The sequence below is a fragment of the Felis catus genome, chromosome E3 (genome assembly GCF_018350175.1).
Source record: "Felis catus isolate Fca126 chromosome E3, F.catus_Fca126_mat1.0, whole genome shotgun sequence".
Taxonomy (NCBI): Eukaryota; Metazoa; Chordata; class Mammalia; order Carnivora; family Felidae; genus Felis; species Felis catus.
Window position 1 is genome coordinate 17,421,504 of NC_058383.1, and position 11,348 is coordinate 17,432,851.

The 11,348-nt window shown below is 46.1% G+C and overlaps 1 long non-coding RNA gene across 1 annotated transcript; it reads left to right on the forward strand.

Moving 5' to 3' along the window:
• The first annotated feature begins 126 nt into the window (after window positions 1-126).
• On the forward strand, window positions 127-8,162 carry LOC123382655. The gene is made up of 2 exons (XR_006591340.1): window positions 127-1,486; window positions 7,861-8,162. It is a non-coding gene; the product is annotated as an uncharacterized LOC123382655 (long non-coding RNA).
• The last annotated feature ends 3,186 nt before the right edge of the window (window positions 8,163-11,348 follow it).

Here is an 11,348-nt window from a genome sequence, read left to right on the forward strand (position 1 = left end):
GTCTCTTCCTCGCCAAAGGGAGAGGCGGAGGTCGGAAGCTGTAGCGCCCCGAACGGAAGCAAAGCTGCCTGGATGTGAGAACCCGCCCCCTTTGCCGGAACCGTCGCATCTTCCAACGGAAATCTAGTTGCCAAACCGGGTGGGAATGCGTCATTGGTACGTAATCTGAGAGGCCCTGCATCTCATATCACGCCATGGTGCCCCTCCCCCCCCCCGCGTCACATGACCGGCTCGGTCCCACCCTCGAAGACTACAGAACGTGACGCTTTGATTGTCACGTGTCTCGGCGCTGTAGACTCCATCGCTGGAATACCCTTCCTCCCTACGAAGTCCTCGGCACCCCGGCGCCCAAACTACGCCCCTCCAGCCCGCACGAGGCGGGGAGGGGTCTGCCGACTATCCTCAGAGACCCTTTGAGGCAGTGGGTGGTAGGACCCTTGCTGAATTCTTTCTTTTGCGCCCAGGGGCGTGGGCAGAGAACTTAAAATTCGGAGCTGTTAGCATCATGGGACCTTGAAATTCAGGAAATAATAAGATCCAGCGTCAGAGAATTGCAGGGTTTTGTAGACAGAGAATCTGGGGGTGGAAAGTGACCTCACCCAAGACAGAAATCTCCCGCATGCTCCTGGCTCAGCCTCACAGGTGGGCGGCTGGCGCCCTGCTTGAACACTGCAGTTCCGCTGCACTCACCACCTTCCGAGCATGAGACCATTTCAGGGCAACTAAAGCTGAGAAAAGTGTCTGTATTATATTGAACAGTCTGCCACTTACATCTCTCTCATCAGGGTCTACCCTCTGAAGCCCACAAAAAAATCTGCACTCATTCCACATTATAGTGGACTGTGAGCTCTTGAGGTCAGGGCATGACAGTCTTGTTCGTGAATCTCCAGTGCCTAGTTCAGTATGGGCCCTCAGTAAATATCTGTGGACAGACCTTTAGCCTTTCATGTACCTAAAGATAAAGCTGGTGGTTCTTGTGTTTCAGACTTTAGCCTCTCATGATGACACTTACCTAACCCTCTAGACGGTATTCATGCAATGCATATTTATTGGGCACTTATGGGCCAGAGACTGTTCTAGGGGCTGGAGATAAATCAGGGCCTAACAGACAAAAATCCTTTCACTTGTGGACCTTACATTATGTAGGAGTCGTCCCCAGGGCTATTCAGTGAGTCTCAGCATAGCCAGAATAAAAGTCAGGTCTCCTGGATTCCAGGGAATTTAATCTTTTTAACGTTTATTTTTGAGAGAGAGTGTGAGGGGGAGAGGGACAGAGAGAGAGGGAGGCACAGGATCGGAAGCAGGCTCCAGGCTCTGAGCTGTCAGCACAGAGCCCGACACGGGGCTAGAACTCGTGAACCGTGAGATCATGACCTGAGCTGAAGTCAGACACTCAACCGACTGAGCCACCCAGGTGCCCCTCTTTACAGGCAATTGACATGAAGGTTCAAGCAAAGGAAGAATGACCTCTCTCTAGTATGCCCTGGTAAGGAAGTCTAGAGTCCTGTGACCGAGTTGCACGGAGTTCTGGAAAGTCACTTCTTGTCTCTGGGCTTCAGTCTCCCATCTGTACAATGGGTGGCATAGAGGGATGGGGAGATAATCTCTATGGGTATTCCCTGCTCTAAAGTTCATTGATTATGAGGTTGGAAACTGTAAAATACGCTCTGATTCTACTGGAAGGGCTTTGATCCTTCTCTTCCCTTCAGAACCCAGCTCACCTGGGGCTGGGAATGAAGGAGTGAAGATGGTGCTGCACTAATCAACTGACAGGAGGAATGAAGCATTGGAGAATTTTTCAGGAGGCCAAGCCTTGTCCCATGGGGTCCCCTGGAGATCATGAGGAAGGATTTCTCCACTCTTAGGTCTTCTGTGTCATCCTCTGCCTCCCTTCCCTCCCCTTCCCTTCTCTCTCTCTCTCTCTCTCTCTCTCTCTCTCTCTCTCTCTCTCTCTTAGTGCGACAGTGGAAGGGCTTTTGGCACCTGACTCCTGGTCCTGCATGTGATCTGGGATAACTCATTGCTCCTCTCTGGGACTTAATTTCTCCATTTGACAAATTGGTCTGGTAATTTTTGTCTTGCCTAAGGTAAGAATTGAACAGTTAGAAAGACTGTTAGGTTAGAAAGACTATGGAGGGGTCTTGTGAACTGTTGAGAGTTGCCCCTTTGTGGGGTTTTATTTTTTTAAGTTTATTTATGTATTTTGAGAGAGAGAGAGCAGGGGATGAGCAGAGAGAGAAAGAATCCCAAGCAGGTTCCACACTGTCAGCATGGAGCCTGATGTAGGGCTCAAACTCATGAACTGTGAGATCATGACCTGAGCTGAAATCAAGAATCAGACGCTTAGGCTGCCTGGGTGGCTCAGTCAGTTAAGCATCCGACTTCGGTGCAGGTCATGATCTCACTGTCCGTGAGTTCGAGCCCCGCGTTGGGTTCTGTGCTGACAGCTCAGAGCCTGGAGCCTGTTTCAGATTCTGTGTCTCCCTCTCTCTCTGCCCCTCCCCACTCATGCTCTGTCTCTCTCTCTCTCTCAATAATAAATAAACACTAAAAAATTGAAAAAAAAATAACCAGACGCTTAACCAACTGAGCCACCCAGGTGCCCCTCCTCTGTGGGCTTTTATGACCACAGGTTCCAGCTCTTTCTAGGACCACCGGTCCCACCTGTCTGTTTGTTAGCCTCTTGATGGTTTGCCTTCTTGGTTCCTGCTGTGATCTGTAGTTGTTGGTGCCTTTGTTAAACTTCCCAGGATTGTGATACTCATTATTTTATTTGTGGTCTCTGGGTGGGATCACAGGGCTTTGGAATGGTGACTTAAGGTCACAGGAGGCTGGGCTCAGAGCCTCATGGAGTGGAATGTGGAGGGGGTGGGGAGCAGGGGCCATATAGGGAAAATAGCTCTGGGGTTGGAACTCTCTAAAGCTGAGCCTTTATCTCTATTTCATGGTTTTCGGGTTATTCCTTCTGGGCCCTCTGAACAGTCTTTTTTGTTTTGTTTATTTTTGAGAGACAAGAGAGACAGCATGAGCAGATGAGGGGCAGAGAAAGAGGGAGACACAGAATCTGACACAGGCTCCAGGCTCTGAGCTGTCAGCACAGAGCCCGACATGGGGCTCGAACTCACGGACCACGAGATCATGACCTGAGCTGAAGTCAGATGCTTAACCGACTGAACCACCCAGGGGCCCCTGAACAGTCTTGAAGTGTGTGTTAAGTATATGGGGTCTTGGCTGTGTAGGTATTAGGGATGTGTGTGTTCCTTCCAGTCTGTGTGAAGGTCAGTCCCTGCCCGGTCCTGAGGCGTGGCAGACTGTCCTCTGTCCCCTCCACCTGCAGGTCCATCCTACCAACATCCTACCTACACTGAAGCCAGATGACCTGGGCTGGAATCCCAGCTCATTCACCTACTGTACAACGCTCTAAGCCAAGTTACATAACCCTGCTATGCCTCAGTTCCCTCACTTGAAAAATGGAAACGATAACAGTACCAACCTCATAGGACTGCCAAAAGGATTAAATGAGATGATATATGAAAAGTGAATAGTGGGGCGCCTGGGTGGCGCAGTCGGTTAAGCGTCCGACTTCAGCCAGGTCACGATCTCGCGGTCCGTGAGTTCGAGCCCCGCGTCGGGCTCTGGGCTGCTGGCTCAGAGCCTGGAGCCTGTTTCTGATTCTGTGTCTCCCTCTCTCTCTGCCCCTCCCCCGTTCATGCTCTGTCCCTCTCTGTCCCAAAAATAAATAAAAAACGTTGAAAAAAAATTAAAAAAAAAAAAAGAAAAGTGAATAGAACAGGGCCTGGTATGGAATAAGTGCTATATAAATGCTTGCTGCTATTATATGACAGTGATGATGATGATTGTTACCCTGAGGGGGTCAGCAGCCCTAGTGTCTCTGCCGGGGATTCCACTCTGCTGCTCTTCCAGGGTATCCTCCTGCTTTCCATCTCCTGCGCCCACTCTGCATCAGGTACTAGGCTAGCAGCCTTACCAGCTTCTGCACATCTCTCATGTCTCCACTTGGCTCTGACATACCATATATTTCATTTGATATTATTTACATTGTTTCCATTTATTCTATATATTGTCTGTCTTCACCCCTCCTCTCCATCTACCAGAATGTAAGCTCCATGAGGGCAAGGATTTTCACCTGCTGTATTCACTGCTGTGTCCCCAGCACCTACAACAGTGCCTGGCATGTGGTAGCTGGTCAAGGAATATTCATGAATGAATGAGATTATTATTTGTAATGTAATATTTATATAGCATTTACTATGTGCCAGGCACCAATATAAGCACTTTGTAAATATTAACTCAATCTTCATAGCAGTTCTATGAGATAGGTAACTGTTATTGTCCTCATTTTACAGAGGAGGAAACTGAGACAAAGAGGTATTAGGTGCCCAGGTTTGCGCACTAGTGCATGAGAGAGTCAAGATTTGAAGCCAGAGAGTGGAGGTCTAGGTTCTGTGCTCTTATCCACTCCACTATGATCCAAGGAAGATGCGGGCCAGGGGAGGCTCCTTGGGTTCCATCTACCTTTGGGAACTTGCTGCCACCTACAGATGCCCTGTTTTAGATCATCTGTAGGGAGAGGGGGGCTGACTTTGCCTGCAAGACTGAGCCTTCTCCACTCCTCTGTCACAGGGTCTCTCTTCCACACCTGCTGGGTGGGGCTGACTGCTGGGGAGGTTGTTTGTCCTCTTCCATCTCCCTGTTTGCTGTGTCCCCAGGAGCCAAAGATATCCATGCCTGTTTCACATAAAGGGCTTCTGTTTATCCTACCAATGTCTCTGAGGCTGTTTTTGTGCCAAGGCCCCCAGAGATGAAGCCCCCACAGCTCTCTCTTCATGAGTGTGTTTGTGGTCTGACCTTGACCACTCCCTAGAGTTCCATCTGAGAACCTCTGTTCAGAGGCTACACACACTCTTGTGGCTTTAACTGGCATGGATATGCTGGCTCCCAGATCCATGTCTCCAGCCCCACATTTTCTCCTGAGTGCCACATCTCTGAATCCACTTCTAGAGGTCCCCTCCAGAACATCCCCTCCTGGATTTAAGGAACATAGATACCTTAAATTCAACGTGTTCCAAACAGGATGCATTGTCTCCCCTTGGAAATCTCCTAAACTAGCTTCTATTCCTCCTGTTTCCTCTCCTTGTGGGTCACACATGGTCACGTGTGCCATAACCCTCGTCCTGAACTTCATTCTAAAAGTGATGGATCACACAATTTGTCAGGATAAGCTCCCTAAAAATACTACAAGAAAATACGGGCAAAAATCCTTTATAACTCTAGGAGTGAGGAAGGCCTTTCCAACTCCAACTCAAAATTTAGAAGCTATAAAAGATTAATACATTTGTTTACATGGAAAAAATTCTGCATGGCAAAAAAAAAAAAAAAACACATCAAAGCAAAATCAAAAGACAATAAACTAGGAAAAGTATTTGTAATTCTTATCATATACAACAGGTAACATATTTTTTCTCTCTACTGTTTAAAGAGCTTCCACATGTTGATAAGAAAGCCCAACAGTTCAATACAAAAATGGTCAAAGAACATGACAGATCACAAAAAAAATACATAAGGCCTTAAACACATGCAGATGTTCAACTTCACACGTAATGAGGGAAATGAAAAGACAATGAAAAACCATTTTGTTCTTTTATTGCATTAGCAATAACCCATATGTCTGACAAAAAAAAAAACAAAAAAAAAAAAACCCACAAAAACAAACAAAAACACTTTTTTGGCAAGACCGTGAGGAAACAGGGACTTTCACCCATTGTTGGTAGGAATGAAAAATGATACAACCCAGACAATATTTATCAAAATTCTAAATGTACATACACTTTGAACCAGCATTCTCATTTTTGAAAATCTATCTGAAAATCTACCTGTATCAGTTAGCTATTGCTTCTGAAGAAATCACCTTAATAGTTACTGGCATCAAACAACAACGATTTATTGTTTCTCCAGATTCTAAGGATGGTCAGGTGGTTTTTCTGCTGATCTTACCTTAGATTACTCAAGTGGTGGCAGTCAGCTGACACCGCAGCTGGGGCTGGATGGTCTGTGATGGCTATCACACTAGTCTGAGACCTTAGCTCTGATGGCTCGGTCAGCTGGGATGGCTGAGCCACTCTCTCCTTGTGGTACTTCACCCTGAGTGAGTGTGTGTGTGTGTGTGTGTGTGTGTGTGTGTGTGTGTGTGTGTGTGTTCTAAGTAAGTTCTACACCCAACATACAGCCTAAACTCACAACCCCGAGATCAAGAGTTGCATGTTCTACTGACTGAGCCAACCAGGTGCCCCCATCTTGAGCTTCTTCATAGCATAGTGTCCTCATGGTTCCAAAAGGGTGGGAATAGAAGCTTCAGAGTCTCTTGAGGCCCAGTTCAGAAGTTGTGCAACATTGTGGCATATCCAGTTACTCCAAGCAAGTCACAAGTCCATGCCAGCTGCAAAGGGGGGAGAAATGGAATTTTATTTCACTATATCTACCATGTATGAAATGACATATACGTCAGTGTTATTCATTGGATATTGTTTGCAGGTTTGTCCATCAGTGGGTAAGCAGCTGTCAAAAAGGATGAGGATGCTCATTATGTTAGTCAGATATCAAGGTGTAGAATGAGGATATCATGCTAACGTGGTATAAGAAAAAAAATGTGTGTGTGCATGTATGTGTGTGTGTATGTGTGTGTATACTTATATCCTCAGAGCAATCCTGGAAAGTTACATAAGAAACTAATAAAAGTTGTTCCCTACGGATGTTTCTTGAGAACAAGGTGGTAAGCACCAATGTCAAGAGTAAGAATTTTCACTGTAAACCTTTTATATTATTTAGATTTTTTGAACCATATGGAAGTATTACCTATTTTAAATAATTGTATCAAAGAAAGAAGGTACCTTTGAATAATTTCAAATGAAGGAATATATCTGTCTTAGTCAGCTTGGGCTGATCTAACAAAACACCATAGACTGGCCAGCTTAAACAATAGACATTTATTTCTCACATTTCTGGAGGCTGGAAGTGCAAGATCAAGGTGCCAGCAGATTTGGTTCTTGGTGAGGGGTCTCTTCCTGCCTCTCTCCATCTTCAGCATGGAAGAAAGAAGAAGCTCTGGTGTCTCTTCCTTTTCTTAAAAGGGCGCTAATCCGATCAGGGTCTCTACCCTTGTGACCTTATCTGAACCAAATTACCTCCCAAAGGCCCCACCTCCTGATACCATTACAGTGGAGGTTATGGCTTCAACAAATGAACGCGGGGGGGGGGGGGAATGCAGACATTCAGCCCATAACAGAATACTCTGATCAAACTTTCATTTTACAAGGGTCCTGCTGGTGACCACCACAGATGGCTGTGCCTGTGGGCACTATGGGAGCTATCACATGAGAGAGACACCAACCACATCGTAGATATCAATGTTTATTACAGTTGTCTGACAGATGGAAGTAGAGTGTCATGAGGAAGGCAAACCTGTTTCTATTTGCACACAGGTGCAGTAAGGGTTGGCAATAGTCCTGGTTACGTGAAGGTTGATTGGGAAATCAGGAATCTCCTCAGGCCAAAAATAATGAGGCCTGGAAGTGGGGATGGAACCTCCGTTAACAGAGTCTATCAGACATGGTTGCAGATTGGGAAAATTGGTGAGGGAGTAGGAGGGTCCTAGATCACTTCTGGATATCTGGCTCTTGCTGTATGTGGAGACAAGTTTTCTGGAATAAGAGAAAGTATTTCAAATAAATTACCTTTATAAATCACAGCAATAGACTATTAGAAAATGTAAAAGTACCATTTATAGAAATATATAGTGCCTAAGTAACCCTTTTTAAAATATGTTAATATCTTTTGTGACAGAACACTTAAAATTTTATCAGATTTTAAAGAAATCCAAAACCGATGGATAGATATACCATGTAAATGAATAGGAAGACTCAATACTGTAATGACATCAGTTCTTCCAAAATATATCTACAAAGTCAGCACCATGATCCAGTGTCTCTGCTGCATGACGTTGACTCTGGTTTTGAAGGACAGAAGGGCTGGCGTGACTCAGTGGGGAGCCAGATACCAATTGGCTAAGAGAATGTTTCGATAGTCAAACATTTCTTCCTGGATTGGATCCCAGCTCTTGCCTTGAATAAATTACTTAAACTCTTTGTGCTTGTGTTTCCTTGTCTGTAAATAGAGATAATAGCAGTAGCCTCAGATGGTTGTTGTGAAGATTGAATAATACAAATAAAACACTTAAAACAGAGCTTGACACGTGATAAGCACTATGTAAGAATTAGCTATTACTATCACTACTATTATCACGGTTATTAACATTATATTCACTTTACAGGTTCATGATGGTTTGAATGGGCAGTGGAAATAGTGAGGGAGAGGGATGTGCAACTAAATTCCAGGGGCCTAATGCATAAGACCTGAAAGTTGGATGTGAGGGATGGAAGAACAGGATAACAATGCTCTTTCGCATCTGCCTGAACTGAGATTTTCTTTTTTTTTTAAGCTTATTATTGTGAAAGAGACCGAGAGTGCAAGGGGGGAGGGGCAGAGAGAGAGAGGGACAGAGATCCAAAGCAAGCTCTGTGCTGACAGTAGAGAGTCTGATGCCGGGCTTAAGCTCACAAACCACTAGATCATGACCTGAGCTGAAGTCAGACACTTAACCGGCTGAGCCAGTCAGGTGCCCCTGGAATTGAGATTTTTTAGTTACAAATGGCTCCTATGCTTGTTTTCTCAGTAAATCCTCACTGTGCCTGGGGGGGGGGTGGGGGGGTGGGGGGGTGAGTATTACAGTCCATTTTACAGATTTTTGGACCTAGGGCTTAGAGAAATTACCTCCAGGGAAATGGGCAGGTTGATGTTTATTTTGCTTGCCACGGTACATCTAGCACCACAGCATAGTCCTGGCACAGAGTAGGGCCTCAAAAAATACCTACTGGTTAATAGATGAATAAGTCAAATGGATATTCATTCTTTTGATGCTAAGCACAGCAGGTGTGATAGACAGGCCCTGTGCCAGTTACCATGGGGAGGCAGAGATTAATCAGATGGGGTCTTTAAACATGCACTCAGAGTCCAGTGGGTTGATAAGCTATGAATAAATTTCTCCACCTGAAGTACTGAGCCTTGAAGGACAGGAAGTAACCCAAACCCACTGCAAAAATAAGCCTTTGTTGTATTAAATCACTGAGATTTGGGGGAAGTTTGTTACATAGCCTAACCTAGCCTTGGCATTGCCTAGATATACTATTGTTCCCAAACTTGACTAAAAATAAGCATTTCTAGAGGTAGTGGCTAAAAACCCAGATTCCTGGGCCGCCACACAGATCTACTGAATCAGAATTTCCAGGGACGCATCCTGGTAATCTGCATATTTAACAGGCTTTCCCTTCATCTTCAGAAGGGTCAAGAAAGACTGAGCAGCTAAAGTCCAAGGAAGGATAGGAGTGGGGCTTGGGCATATGAAAGGGAAGGGTGTTCCAGAGGTTAGGAGGAACATGAGGAAAAGCATGAGGTGGGAAAAATGCAGGGGATGGCTTGGGACTGGAATCAGGTACATGAGCCATGATGGTATGTGCTGAAGTGGGAAGTCAGGTGAGGAAGTCTGAGCTTTATCTCACCAACAGTGGGGAAGCAGGGGATGGCCGGCTTATACTGATACTTCAGAAAGGCCAGTCAGGCAGGGAGACTGCATAGGAGGCTGGGGCATGGTGCACGTGACCCACCTCACCTGGGATATTGGGATGACTTTAACAATCACTGAACAATAAGAAGAACTACAACTGTTATCACATCACATATTCCTGTGTCCATCTTTAGTGCCACAGCCAGATTTGAGATGAACACCTTTCACCCCTTCATTTACTTAAATACTTGGGCACCTTTTTATGTGCTGGGTGCCATAGTGCCACTGGAGAACCAGCAATGAACAAAACAAACAAAAGTCCCTGCCTTCATGGAACTTACTTTCTTTGTCTTTATGCCCAGGTAAGGGAGTGAAGGCATATACCATTCATTCATTTATTCATTCATTCATTCATTCATTCATTCAAATTTTTAGTGAACATCTGCTTTGTGCCTGACCTTGGTTGCCGGGGAGAAGTAGACATGAGTCAGGCCCAGTCTGGTCTAGTGGGGAAGCTGACTCAGCCCACACCTCATGAGGTTGTTTGCCTAGACTTCTGGGAGAGGCTTGGAAGGATGGGAAGTCTGACTATTCAGGAAGGGACAAAACAGAGTACTGGGCAGAGGAAGTGGCACAGTGAAAGACTCCAGGGTGCCTGGGGTCCCTGATCCCTTTGTGTGATTAAGGCTTGGGGTCTGTGGCCCAGGGAGGGAAGTGGTAGGAGAGATGAGGTGATGGTGGTGGGATTCAAATGCCAGGGTAGCTACTAAGTGAAATCCGGGAGGCCATGATGGGTGGTGGAGTTGTTGGTGCAGGAGACTGATATGATCACATTTGTTTAGGGGACAATCGCACTAACACCTGGGGAGAAAATTGGACATGCAGGGAAGGGGCTACAGGTGGGAAGGCCAGAGAGGGGGTGTTAGGATGGTCCAGGTGAAAGCCAATGAGGGCCTAGACTGACCTGAGGAGGTGGAAGGAGTGAGGAGGGAAAGGACCCAGGAGACAGCTCTGGGTTTGGCAGTTGAGGGAGGAGCTGTAACATTGTGGTTTTACAAGAATAGGCTTTGTAATCCAAAGCCCCAGCATGCAAGAGCCCCAGCTCTGTCCTTTACAAACCTTGTGAACTTAGATCCATTATTTAACATCTGAGCCTCAGTTTCCTGATCTGTACACTTGGAATAATGGCAGTAGCAGCTACCTGGTTGGGAAGATTCTAGGAGCTACTAAGCGTGGCACCTAGGACATAGTGCATGCTCAGAACACAGCAGCATTATAAGGACAGGGGAGGGAACCAAGGTCAGCTTTTAGTCTGCTTTGAGTAACTGGCTGATGGAGATGCCATCTCTGATGGAGAATACAGGAAGGGGCACTTTGGGAGGAGAAGGCAAGGCCACCACAGCGTTGGAAGTTCCATCAAAGCCCTGGCCTCACTCACTATAGTTATGGATCTACTCATGTTTCTGATGACACCTTTCACCTCTGTGTTCTTGGTGCCCAGCTCAGTCCTCAGCCTTGTAGTAGGTGCCGCCTTTGAGGAGGAGGACCTGGCTTGCAGGTATAGATGTGGGTACTGTAGGCAAGTAGGTGCCGCTGACCCTGGGAAGTAAGAGAGTAAAGAAGAGAAGAGAACCCAGAGCAGGGCCCAGGAAACCCTGATGTAGAGGGGTTGTGGGAGAAAGGAAGGACCTGGAAGGAGGCTGGGAAATAA